This window comes from Cavia porcellus, unplaced genomic scaffold (assembly GCF_034190915.1).
Source record: "Cavia porcellus strain 051 isolate PalLab524CR breed Dunkin Hartley unplaced genomic scaffold, mCavPor4.1 scaffold_1, whole genome shotgun sequence".
Classification (NCBI taxonomy): Eukaryota; Metazoa; Chordata; class Mammalia; order Rodentia; family Caviidae; genus Cavia; species Cavia porcellus.
The window spans coordinates 187268935-187282885 of NW_026947484.1; the positions used below are offsets into that span (position 1 = coordinate 187268935).

At 38.6% G+C, this 13951-nt stretch overlaps 1 protein-coding gene across 3 annotated transcripts in view; it reads right to left on the reverse strand.

The window, feature by feature from the left end:
• The window catches only part of Invs (inversin), a 126853-nt gene that overhangs the window by 44513 nt on the left and 68389 nt on the right, over positions 1-13951 (reverse strand). The window lies entirely within an intron of this gene.

A 13951-nucleotide genomic window follows, 5' to 3' on the forward strand; every position in this document is an offset into this window, starting at 1 on the left:
TTTGAAACAAAACAAAACTCTCTAAAAATAGTTCTTCAGGGCTCTTTTCTAAGCTCTAATTCTTTCTTTCAGTTCTGGTGGAAAGCCTCCTCCCGCCTCCTGCCACAGGTATTTCCACGTCAAAGTACTGCATGATCAAGTTCTTTGCCTAAAACTGTCTGCTTCTCTCTCACTCAAAGCACAGCAGCAGCCAGGGCTTTTGTCTTTTCCATCTTCTCAGACACTCTTCAGGAGCTATCAGAATCAGCAAAGAAGACATTTGTTAATCAAGCAGATGATTCCCAGAAAAGATGTGAGGCCGCAGGGCAACCCTGGGGCAGCAATGCAGTGCACAGGGGGGCGGGAAATTGCCAGCTTGTCCTCACAGCCAAGCCTGGAAGAGCTAGGTCCAGGGGCGGGGCAGAGAAAAGGAGAGATGATAGGTTAAGAGGCAGAACCCCAAGACTGTCCATGTTAGACAAGAAAAGCTCCACGAAGGCATGTGCACATAGTACACAGTGTGTCAAGCGAACACAGTGGTCACAAAACAGGTGCTTAATAAATATAAATAAGTTACAGGAAGGACAGAATATAAAGAGTAACTCCCAGAAATTTTTGTTTTCATTTAAAATTTTTTATTTACAATTGCCATATTAATTAGATTACATAGTTCAGAACATTAGTGTTCAAATAAGTGGTATTTGGTCGTTTGTCACTTTTAAGTATTTCATTTATGTGTTTCGTGAGTTGTGTACATTATTTACCTGGTATTTTTTCCATGTCAGGGTGCTAAAATTTCCTCAAGAGGGCACCCTGCTCTAAATTTCTTGCCATACTTCCTTCAAAAAAAAAAAAAGAACTCGCGCCCAGGAGAGACAAATCTATGATACTTCATACGGAAAAATAAGGTTTGACCTTTCCGAGCATAACATTTCAAATATTACAGAATAATTCATCATGACCTTTTAGAGCTATTCAATCAGACAGTCCTTTTGATTGTAAAATTAGACGAAATAGGAAGAAACAGACTGGCGTGTGTGTGGGAGGCAGTACTGAGTTATCCACACACTGCCTGGGGTGTTTACAGTTCACATTATTCTAGGGACTCTCCCTTCACAAAACATGGTACACACCAGCAATGTTTACTCAATCATTCACTCAACAAACATTCACCAAGCCCTGTTATGAAGCAGGCGACAGCACCATGTTTGCACTGCACTTTGCTTTTATTACAGTCTTTTAACATAGATTTTTATCTTTCCCCTCAAGGAAGTATAATAGCAAACATTTACAGGTTAAATAAATGTTTGTACTTTTCTGTACTTCCATTTCCTCATCTGTAAAGCAGGAATTTTCAGTAGGATTATTATGAAATTATTATGCATGTGAGATGAGATAGATAAAATGTGTAAAGTATTCATTACAGTGAACAAAGCAAATGCTCAGCAAATGTTTGTCACTGTTATTCCTCCCACTATTTCAATATGGAAGTGGGAAAGAAACATAGATGAAATCAAGAATGGCCCACAATGAAGGGCAGGTAGATAGATTTGTTTGCAATATTTATAGTTCAGCTAGTCATTAAGGAGAGAAACACAGGGACAAGTAAAAGCAAAAACAGTTGGAATGATGTAAAGAATGGATTTCCCATTTTTTTCTTACATTGAGAAAGAGTTTGTCACGGTTGATACAGTGTCAACTTGCGAAGTTTAGGAGTTTAACCAAGGGACTCAGCAGGGGGCCAGGGCCTCACTTTGTAAATGTCCTCATCCTGTGCAGGAGGCAGAAGAGGAGATGGGAGAATGGTGTTTTGCCCTAGGGCAGGTAGCCTGCTTACAATGCAAGTGAGAACAAGAGGCTTGCTCCTCCCTCCTTCATTTTTTGCTCTGGCTGCTTTTGCTGTCTTCTGCCGCCTTGAGCTGTTGCCCTGTGCAATCCTACCCTGCCTCGGAGCCAGCTGGTTATAGACCGAAATGTCTACAAACTGTGAGCTAAATAAACCCCTAATTTTGGGCATCGGGTATTTTATTTCATCAGGTCTGTGTCTTTCCTACAGATTGTGAGCTCTAGGACCAACAGAGGCACAATCAATGGGAATTTGGTTGGAACCCTGAGGAGAGGTCAGCTAATTTGAAGTTTGCCTTTTTGCATTTTGAAGGACACGGATCTTTTATTATCTATGACAGCTGGGGCTAGAAACAATATAATTCACTTGGACAAAGGGCACCCTCCTTACATATGCAAATTCAACCTCTGGGTATAAATGGAAGGGACAAAACCTAGAAAGCTAAAGACAAGAGTAGGGTTGGAGTGGCTGTTCCATGGTAGAGCGTTAGCCCAAGCATGAACAAGGCCTGGGGTTTGAATAGTTAGGAGAGTATTTCCTGTGTCCGTGGAAAAGAAAGACCTTAGCTCAGAGACTGGGTGGCAAGCTTGTCCGTCAATCATCTGCAGGTGTTTTGACCCCATGAGTAGGCTGTTTTAGGCAACTTTGCTACCATACAGCCTCCCCCCATACAAAAATAAACAAAAGTCTCAACACTTGGTTCAGTATTGGAATGAGGAATTGTTTGGTTGTCAGGAACATTCTCACAGTGCCCATGCTGGGGCAGGATTTGGATGTGATTAGTACCAACTCTTGGGGCCACACAGACACCGGTCCGTAGTTGAGGAATGCTTGTTTTGGGATCTGCTTTTATAATTTCTGACTGGGAAGGAAATAATGTAAGTGTGAAGGAGAAAACTTTGATGGCAGGTAAGCAAACATAAGAGAGCTGAAGTTGCAGGCAGGTCTTTACATAGTCACTGAAAGGACATTACTCTGATAGAGCTGCTTCTTTGGGCCTCTGCAAAGTGAAAGTGTTACCAATTGTCCCTGACACAGTGTATGAATGGACTGCTCTTGGTTTTTCTTTAGTCATAATTCTCATCTTAATTTTCTCGTAATTACTAAAGTTTTCTGTGGTGTGAATCACATGAATGATTATGACACTGGATTTCCCCCAGTGTATGAAAAGGTCAAAATCTTTGAAAGAGAATGAAAAAGACTTTTGACTTGGAGAACAGCACTTGAAATGAATCTGAGAAACATGTTGGCTCCTCCTGTCAATTTAAAATTTATAGTTTTGCCTGTCCAGTTTTCTTATGATGAATTAAGAAAAAGTATATAGTTACTTAATTTTTTAAAACAACTTTATGGGGCTTTTGAGAAAAATATTTCTAGCGTTTGCTATTTATTTTTTCATTTTTAAGCAATCAACAAGCTGGGCTGGGGATTTAGCTCAGCGGCATAAGCACCTGCCTTGCAAGCAGGCAGTCCTGAGTTCGATCCCTGGTACCGATAAAAAGGAAAAAGACCAAAAAAAAAAAAAAAAAAAAAAAAAAAAAAAAGCAATCAGCAAGCTGAGTATGGTGGGATATGCTTTTAATCCCAGCACTCTAAGACACTGAATAGGAGTGTTACAAATTTGAGCCCATCCTGAACAACTTACCAAGAGCCCGACTCAAACAAAAGGGGTGGGGTGGCTGGAGACGTGCCCTGTGTGAAGGCACTGGATTCAAGACTCAGTTTCCAGCAGTGAATAAAAAGAAGCCAGACAGACACAGCTAACGCTTTCTGGGTTCCCAGTGACTACTTCTTCCTCTTGGGAGACTGCATCATCAGTTGTGTGTCTATCATTCCAATGATTTTCAGTACTTTTACTTCACCCTTTATATCCATCTGCAAGTTATATGACATTGCTTTACAAGTTCTTAATCTTTATAAAATGGTTCTGTATGAGTCACTGACTATCTTTTACTCAAAGCAGTTTTAAAGATTTAACCAAAATGCTTTGGCTTATACATTTTTGTGGAAGCAAATATTCTATTACATGCAAATAATGTTTATTCTTCTCCAAAAGGATATTTAGCACATTTCTCATTTTGACTATTACGAATAGCACTATGATGAGTTTTCTTATACATATATCCTGGTAAATGTGTAAGAATTTCTGAAACTTCTCTCCAAACGGTATTCCCACAAGTAACACACGAGAATTCCTGTTTCTCTACATCTTCACTATACTTGGCTTTGTCAGACTTTTACCTTTCTAATTGATATAGTTGTATTTTTTTAAAAACTTTATTTTAAAGAGGGTAAAACAAAACAACAAAGCAGATCAGAAGAAAAGAATATAAGTGACCCAGATTTTTTTTTTTTTTTTTTTTTGGTCTTTTTCGTTTTTATCAGTACCAGGGATCAAACTCACGACTGCCTGCTTGCAAGGCAGGCACTTATGCTGCTGAGCTAAATACCCAGCCCCAAGTGACCCAGATTTCAAAGCAAGACAACAGATCTATAGCGGCTACTACAATATCTCTTGTTTTCTTCTAAATAGTTGTCTCTATCTTCACACATAACGAATTCATATGAAACAAACTAGTATAACACTGATGAAGACAGAGTAATGAAGGCATTACAGGCCTTCCAAACCAGGCAATAGGAAAATCAACAATGGCTACTGTCATGTCTCTTGTTCTCTTCAAAATAGCTGGCCATACCTTCATGTATGTTGAAATTAAACAATACAAAACAGACTAACGCCACTCTGAACAAAGATTAAAAGCATTACTAGATTTTACAGCATGACAATACAGAATCAGCAATGGATACCATAATGTCTCTTTTTCTTCAAAGTAGCTGTTCATTTCATCATGCATAATACAATCGATTCTAGTAAATACAGTTGTGTTTTATCTTAAATTGAATTGTATTTTTCTAATAGCACGGAGATGTTTGATTGGCCATTTGTTTCTTTTTCTGTGAGTAGCCTTTTTATAACGCTTACTAATTTTGAAAATTGGCTGTTTGTCTTTTTCTTACTGGGATTCTTCACGTATTCTTGATACTAACTCTTGCTTGATTTGGCAAATATTGTGTCACTTTGTGCAGTTTATCTCTTAGCCTTACTTGGGCTCTTCCACTAGGAATGAATAATCTGCAATAATGATATTTTTAGCTCTTTAAATATTAGATATCTTCATCTATTTTTGCAATTATGTTTAAAAGTGACTGTTAGGCCATTCACAGACTGGGGGGGAGAACAAAAAGTCAACAAGAAGTTCAGACCTCCTGTAAGTTGGCACCATGTGTGGGCAGACTAGGGGAGAGCCAGACGCCAGCCCCTTCCAGTGCACAGGCAGGGAGTCAAGAAGAGCCCACGTTCCTCTGCCACCGCCCCCCATAAGCAACTGATTCAGAGAAACACAGGCTGTGATGATAGCTAATGAGATAAAATACTACTTAATGCTTGAATTATTTCGTGTTTCACTGGCTTTGCAGGTCTAAAGCCGGTAGTCTGATCATCTATTCAGAGGATGGCAATATGCAATGTAGTATCTATGGGGAATCTCCTTCTGAAGGTGGTGGCCATTGTTAATTCCCCTTACCTTGTTTTGAAATCTTGTATCATTCTCATTGTTTTGTTTGTTTGGGTTTTATTCTGTTTTGTCTTGTTTGATTTTGTTGTATCCCATAGCATGGGCGTATGTTTCAAAGATAACAAGATATATTATGGTTATCCATTTTGGATTACTGTTGTCTTGTTTTGAAGTCCTGCATGCATTATTTTGCTTTTACTGATTCTATTTTGTTTGATTTTACTATGTTTGAAGTTATGGGCAACTATTTTGAAGACAAGAAGAGGCATCCTGGTAACCATTGTTGACTTCCTGTTGTTTTGAAGTCCTGTGTCACTTACTGTGTTATTTTGATTGGCTTTGTTTTATTTTACTTGGTTTATTCTTTCTAAAATTTAAAAAATACAAAAAATAAAGTGACTTCTAATGAGAAAACTGGAGTAGTTTTTCATTCATTTCTTTGCTCACCCTTCTATTTGCTTAGACCCAACTCCTACTAGTTTATTATAAGAATCTTGTCTTAGACTTCTTGGCACCCTGTCCCCAGTGATGTTAGAGATACCACAGTTACTGTCGCTCAGCTAATGGGGAGCTTTCTGGTCCTGATGCTTGGACTTTGTCCTGTTCCTGCCACTTTCCTAGACAAACTGCTTCCTGTAAAGTCTGGCTTCACAATAAAGTAAGGAATATCCAAAGATTTGAAGTATCTTCTTTGCTTTAGAAATGATACAGTCAGTTTTCAATCACTAAGTGGAAGGAAGGTATTATCTCCCTAACTCTGATGTATCTGAAATCATATGTTTCAAGACTGCTGTTTACCTAGGATTGGAGATCCCATTCAACCTGCTATTTCCCTTCTGGGTATCTTCCCAAAAGAATTAAAAACATCAAAAAAAAAAAGAATTAAAAACATCATAGCACACTGATACATGTGCACCCATGTTTACAGCAACACAGTTTATAATAACCAGATCTTGGAAACAACCCAAATGCCCATCAGCCGAGGAATGGATAAAAAGATGTAGTATTTTTATACAATGGAGTACTACTCAGCCATAAAGAATGATAAACTGAACACTTATAGGTAAATGGATATACACTGAGAACATACTCATTCATTAAATAAATAAGACACGCATGTGTAAACATCATATTGTTTCATTAGTGACAAGTTGAAAGAAAAAACATGTTTATGTGTATGTATGTATATAAAAATAGTTAAGATAGTTATAGTACTGATTTCTCTGAGTTTGCTGAAGAGAAAGATTTATACTGGTATTGTTCAGACAATTGAATGCAGATGCCTTGTGCCTGGGAGAATGATTTGGGGACAACAGCGCCCAATGTCTGTACCATTGTTGCCCCAACTGACGTGTTTTGAAATTTTGTTGTAGTTTTTCATCTTCTTTTCTTTTTCGTCTTTGAATAAAATGCATTTTTTTAAAAAAACACTGTTGTTTATTTTTAGTGCCTCTGTCACTAGCTTCTAGACACTTAGGAGATGATCTTAGAACATTCTGTGTCCCCCTTCTACATTTCCTCCTCAAGGGGGTGCCACACTTTTATATCCAGCCTCTAGGAGCCCTTGCTGCTTGCCTCCTTTCTGCTGAAACGCTTACTTTACCAGACGTCAGCACCTTAAACTTGGCTACCCCGTCTCTAAGCAGCTTTGTCTACTGGAAGACTGAAGAGACCAGATGTTTTTTAACCAGAAAGAGTACGTTAGGACCTAATATTTTCCTATTAATCTCTCATTTTTGTTCTCTCTCCTTTCCCAGCACTTCTATTTACCCCCCTGTACCTAGAGAAAAGAACAATTACTCACTTATATACAAGTGTTTATTTTTGTTTCATTTATAGGGTTGCGTACAATTTTATCCTGGAAATATTGTTAGTATGCTTATAAAAGCACATACAAATGCAAAGACATTCTTTATATTTCATTCTAAATGCTAAGCGTATTATACACCAGAAATACATTATTTAAAATCAAAAAGGAAATAATAGAAACATGATTTGTTATGAATTCTAATGATATCTCTATAATTATATATTTATAAACTCTCAAAGCATTTGCCATATTAATTTTTAAAAAGAACCACCATCCCTAGGAAGTATATAGGTCACACCTATCAGTGATGTAAAACTTTTCTGTAATGGTTGCAGACTCAAATGAATTTTGGCGCCACCACAGTGGTTTTGGAAGAGGAAATCTGTCAGGAGCCTGGAGTGTGGCTTCTTGTACTTACTCACGGGACACGCCAAGGATAGAAAGTCATGGTTCCACTTTACTGGGGCCATTTCTCAGAGCAGAATTTTCAACAAGCCATCTACAGACAAGAAGTAATATCACTCAGAGATGGAGAGCAGGTTCTCTTAATATTATTAAGAAGCTGGCGATTTCCAAAATGCAGCATGCTCAGATGTCACATGTTATGATTTGAGTGTGAAACGTCCCCAAAGCTGGTATCTGAAGGCTTGGTCCCCAGATGATGGTGCTACTGGGAGGTGGTGGGAACTTGGGAGCTGAGCCCGGTGGAGGAAGGAGGTCAGTGGGGGAGAGTCCCTGAAGGCTGTGTCTTGTGCTCAGCCCCTTCCTCCCTTTTCCTCTCTGTCTCTCTGCTTCTTGGCCGCCGTGAGGTGAGCAGCTTTCCCGACATCCTTCTGCCATGGGCCTCACCTCAGGCCCAGAATGACGGGCCATGAGACCGTGGACTGAAAATTCTGAAACCATTAATCAAAATATATTTCCTCCTTTTAAACTGATTTTCCTATGTACTCTGTCACAGTGACGGAAAGCTAACGTATCGAGCAGGCCCCCTATGTACCGTGTCCAGCTGTGTCCCTGTGGCCTACACGTGCTACTTGGGGAAAAGGGGAAGCGATGTAAGAATTCAGGCATTTCCACTTCTTGCTACGCTATCTGTAATACACATTCAGATTTTTGTTTCCAATGGGAGTCTTGTGTCTTCTGCCACAGATATAAGTCAATTTACTACCTTGTTGGGTAAAATTAAATTCCAGAACAAGAAAATAAAAGAGGGAATGCTATTAATTCAATGCAGTATGAAGTAATTTAAATTATTTGGTCACTCCCCAGCCTCTGTTGGTTGGATTAATCAGAGAGCTGATGAAGTGGCATGTCAAGAAAATGCTGGGCCGAGGGACAGGTTGTGGGGACGGCAGTCTATCGTGGTCCCTGAGAATCTTTATGTTCTTATCCGGTGTGACAAAAATGTAAAGTTTTGACCACCAGTAAGCAACTTCTCAGGATTGCGATTGCAACTGGAAGGATGGTGTCATGTTTTCCTCTAGGTTTACTTACTGCCTATTATAAAAATGATAGATTCCTAAAGTTCAGCATGCCTCAGTTATGATGGAAACCCACTGAGCACAAAATGGTCTTGTTCTCTACAACTCTCCATGTTTGTTGGGAACAAGGGAAACCTATACGAGTATGTATGTGCTCGTGCTTTTGCTGTGCTATGAATAATAAACTCCTTTGTCTCTGTCCTTGGAGTCTTTTGTCTGTTGTCAGCATCCATAAAATAGTGACAGACGAACCACTTCTTAACTTATATGTATGGTAAAATCAAATCTCAGATCCTGTAAATAATCCTATTAGAATACAGAATGTAGTACAAGAAGAAATTATGTGTAGAGAGGGTTAGAAAATGAGCAGCATAAGAAGCCAGTTCATCAGATTGGTAAAGGGAAGGGCTACAGATTGAATGTGTCCCCCAAATTCAAAACTGGATGGAGCTTTCATGAATGAAATTAGTGCAGTCATAAGAGGCTCCAGAGAATTTTCTCCTTTCTTCCAATTTGCAAAAAGACAGCCATCTACGAACAGGAAGCAGACCCTAACAGACCCAGAATCTGCTAGTGTGCTGAACTCGGACCCCCAACCTAGAGATTACAAGGAATACATGTTTGTTATTCTAGCCACGCAGTTTATGGTATTTTTTAATGGTATTTTTGTTATAGCAGCCTGCGTGGTCAAGATAGGGAACAATGAAGAATTTTTAAAAAATAATATGACTAGATTTATATTTTCAGAAAATACTCTGGAGGTTACATGCAGCACCGATTTAAGGGAAGCAAATCTTTAGGTTAAAAAAAAAAAAAAAAAGAAAGCAGTTACAGAATTATTGCAGCAATCCAGCATAGAAATCCTGGAAATAAAGGGATAAGACAGTGAAATATTTAAGTGGACTTATGCATAACTAGATGGAGAGAGGTACCAAGAACTGAAGAGATGGGAAGAAAATTAAGGTTAAAAGTGAAGACTTTTGAGTTCTGTTTAGTTAATTAACTACTTAATTAATGGAGTTTGAAATATTGGACAGGAAACTGTACACAGATGTCTGGTACAAAGAGAATATACATGTGTCTGAAGATGGGGGGAGATGGCCACTGTCATGATATTGATTAATGGACTCATCCACATTAAGAGCTGTCTTAACAGTTTTCTCCAAAGGCAGTAATTTTTTTAAAAATTACTGTTATTATAAACGGAAACTACCACAGTTGGAAATAGGAACCTTTATATCTTACTTGAAATATAAATGTAAACTTTATTCACAGAAATGGCTCGGAGCAGGGCAACCAGAAGACTCTACTACCATATAAGACACACACTGTAAATGCTTCTGTGTTTAGGTCACTTTCCTGTCTCGGCTAATTACTTACTCATTTCTTACTCTTTAAAGAGAATTTTACAAGCAAGCAAACAGTTATAAAAGTCATGTTATTGAAAGATGTGAATTCACCGAGGTAGAGAAATCTGCATTGTCTATCTCAACAGCAGACATTCTTTCCTCCTTCCTCAAAATTCTGCCTGCCGAGCCCATAAATTGTGTTTTATAGCTAAAATTCCTAATGACACGATAGTGACCACATCACTAATTCGGCCATTTGAAGCAAGTCTTTGAAAATATTTTTAAAAGTTATTTAACCATTCTTTAAGCAAAGGCTAAGAATGGCGCTTCCATGACAGAAGAAGAAGAGCTCTATTTGCTGTTTTCCAAGTTTGAGATGCTCATCCATCTGGCAGAGCAGCTAGACAATACAGCAGCCAAGAACATCTCTCTGGCTGGAAACAGATTCTGGCTCTCAGAGAGGATCTGACTGAAGGAAAGGCAGTATCTTTAGTTGCTCTGTGGCTGAACTCTTCTAATATTTCTCCCCAATGCTTCCTCCAAGCCTTGGCTGCAGCTACTAACTTGGTTACCATAGGAATAGACAGAGCTATCAAATGGCACACAGTCAAACAACGCAAGACAAAGAGAAAATGTTACTGTCAAAAAATAGGCTTCTTCTTCTTTTTGTATGAGAAGCAACTGAAAAAGATCTTGACTGCAAGGCTTTCTTACCCAATGCCAGGTTTTTCATGCATCTTCCCTGACTAATATAGCCTATTTGATTTAGATAATTATGAAAATTGTCCCACCAACAGACAGATTTTCATATATAAGAAATTAAAATAAATACTGAAAAAAATGCTTTAATACTTATTTTCACGAGGACAATTCTATTATCTTCATTTATTAAGAGCAGTGCTTTAAATTGGCTCAACCTTTAGGGATGATTATAAAATACATTTTGTTTCTCATAGTATTTTATTTATGGGCTACAATTCTTTGGCTAAGTTTTCACACTTTAGTATGTATCTGGAGGGCTTAACACACAGAGTGCTGAGGCCTTTCTCCAGTGTTTTCCATTTTCTGTATCTTATGGAAGGCCCAAGAATTTGCATTTTAAAAAATTAATTAAGTTTATTGATATGAGTTTGCATTTCTGACAAGTCTCTGGGAGATGTGCTGGTGGTGCTGGGGTCTCCACTTTGAAAACTATTATTTAAACAAAGAACCTAGTCTAGGAGTTTGCAATACTCAGATACTTAAACAAAGAAAAAACCCAGCCTGTTCTCTTCCCAAATCAATAAATCTGAACTTTCTGGGACTTTGAAATTAATATTTCTGAAATTCTCAGTAGACGATTTGAAAATGCAATCAGGATTAAGAAGCACTGACAAATGCATTTGTTCATTCAACCTATGCAAAAAGTTGTTGGAAGCTTTAAAAATAATTAAAATAGGGGCTGAGGGTTTCGCTCAGTGGCATAAGCACCTGCCTTGCAAGCAGGCGGTCGTGAGTTCAATCCCCGGTACCGATATAAAAAAAAATTAAAATACAGATGTACACTAGCATACAATATAATATACTATATGCAAAAAAGGCTTTGTGCATGACAGAGGAACAAAAAGGCCATAGAAACAGACCGAAGAGATGCCATTCTTGTTTCTTATTGGAAGAGGAAGGGTTAGACTGGGGATGCTGATGAAGGACATAGCAGCTGAACACCATCTTGACTTGGCACCACCAGGACACTGGCACCCTTCTGTCATCTTGTTCCTATTCCCTATTTCTTTGATATGGACAGTATTTTTTAAGGTTTCTATAAAATTCTATATGCAACAGCTTTGAGTCTTATTCTTATCTCTGCTGTCTCTGTGAGCTCTGCCCCACAGATGTCCTGAAGCAGTATCAATAAATTGCATATATCACATCTCTTATATCTCATTAAATGGTGCAAAGATTCCCATGCTACCCCTCGTTTTGGCTGGAGTAGATATAGTAAAGCCCTATGCAAACATTAATCACTACTGTAACATAATGAGGTCAGTTCTGTGACAGAGTGAAGGACATGCAATCAGAACTCTGAACAGGGCCCACCTAACTCTGCCTTGAAGGGCTGGTAAAGGGCATCAAACAGAGACTGAGATACACACAGCTCATAAATCGGGGCACGCCATGTATTGCAAAAAGAATTTTTTTTTTTACTGACTGTTTCCTTTGGAAGCAAAAAGAATTTTTAAAAAAGGAATTTTCGTTACCTATACACATTAACTATGTCATATATTTTATATGTGGCCCAACACAATTCCTCTTCCCTCAGGCAAGCCAGGTATATCCAACGCGTGGGCTTCAGGTTTGAAGTGTCTGTAATTGTGTGTATACAATCAGGAAGCTTAAAATAGGAGGAAAACTGGATGCACAAGGGCATTACGCGTGGAGGAGTGAGGAAAAGATAACTAGAATAAAAGCATCAAATAGTGTTATGGTTTAGATCAAAAATGTCTATCAAGTCCCATGTGCTTATAGGTGGATTTTCTGAAAGCCAGCTGGATTATGGGGTGGCATAGCTGACCTGCTGTTGGGCGGCAAGGACTGGTTGGAAGAGGAGGGTTACAGAGGGAACGGACTGGGAAAGCTTGTCATCTCTCTGTCCAGCTTCTCCTGTCACTCTCTGCTTGAGCCACCATGTTCCTTTCCTAATGCTCTGCTTTGTTTTTCCTTTTTTTTTTTTTTTTTTTTTTTGTCTTTTTTGTTTTTATCGGTACCAGGGATTGAACTCACGACTGCCTGCTTGCAAGGCAGGCGCTTATGCCGCTGAGCTAAATCCCCAGCCTAATGCTCTGCTTTGGAACCAGTGGACTATGGGCTGAAATCCTCTATGCACTGTGAGGCAAATAAAACTTTCGTTCTTTAAGTTATGGGTGTCAGGTGTTATGTCACGGTGATAAGAAAGCCAGGACAGTTAGGGAAGAGGGACACAGGGAAAGCCGGAAAGGGTAGCTGAGCGCTCCGCGGTGGCAGGTATTGGGTTAAAGAGTCTGGACCTTCTCTTTTGGCTGCTAAAGTCACACTGAAGCACTGACGACTCGAGAGAGGTCTCAGCCAGATCATCCTCACATTCCAAAAGCAAACCACTGAATTTCTCCCATCCCTGGCTTCCTCCCTCATGAAAAATGCAGATAGTAGATTCTGATGTACAGTTCCCCATTTTAAGACCTTTGCTCTGGGATCGTAAGAGGCAGAAGACCCAAACTTTATCATTAGTACTTCAAAGCTAGATGTTTGATTCTGTCTGAACAAGAACTTCATTTCTAATAATTTTTATTTCCCCTAGCCACAAGGTCATAGTTTTTGCATCTATTTCCTTTTTCCTAATACAAATAATTCTTTTCCCTGGCATGTTGAAATTCAGCTGCAGGGGATCCAGGAATGCTGTCCCCATGGTTTACACCTTCATATATTCTTTTCCTTTTCTCTTGTCTATAAGGAGTTATTGCTTATCCCCAGATTGTATTTAAGTTTAGGAATGCTCCATAATCATTCTTTTTTAAAATATGTACAATAATCCTGTTATGAAGGCCTTAATTATTTTCACTTTACAGGTAAGAAGACATAAATTTAAAAATATTAAATTATGAGTTTACTTAAAAAGATTATTAGGTTTATATCACAGAACAAGAAAGAAAAAGCTACTGTCTAGCTGGTTGGCCATGATATTCAAACTGCAACTTAGTTTATTGTGAAATGAGATGTTCGGAGTAGATGATTTTGAGGTTTCCACCTAACACTGAAATGATGTGATTAACAGGGTTTACTACCATCACATTTTAAAAATACAGAATCTGAAATATCTGATGCAGTGCCTCATATACAGCTGGCACCAGATAAATATTTTTAGAATGAATAATAAATATATTACAGATAATAAAATT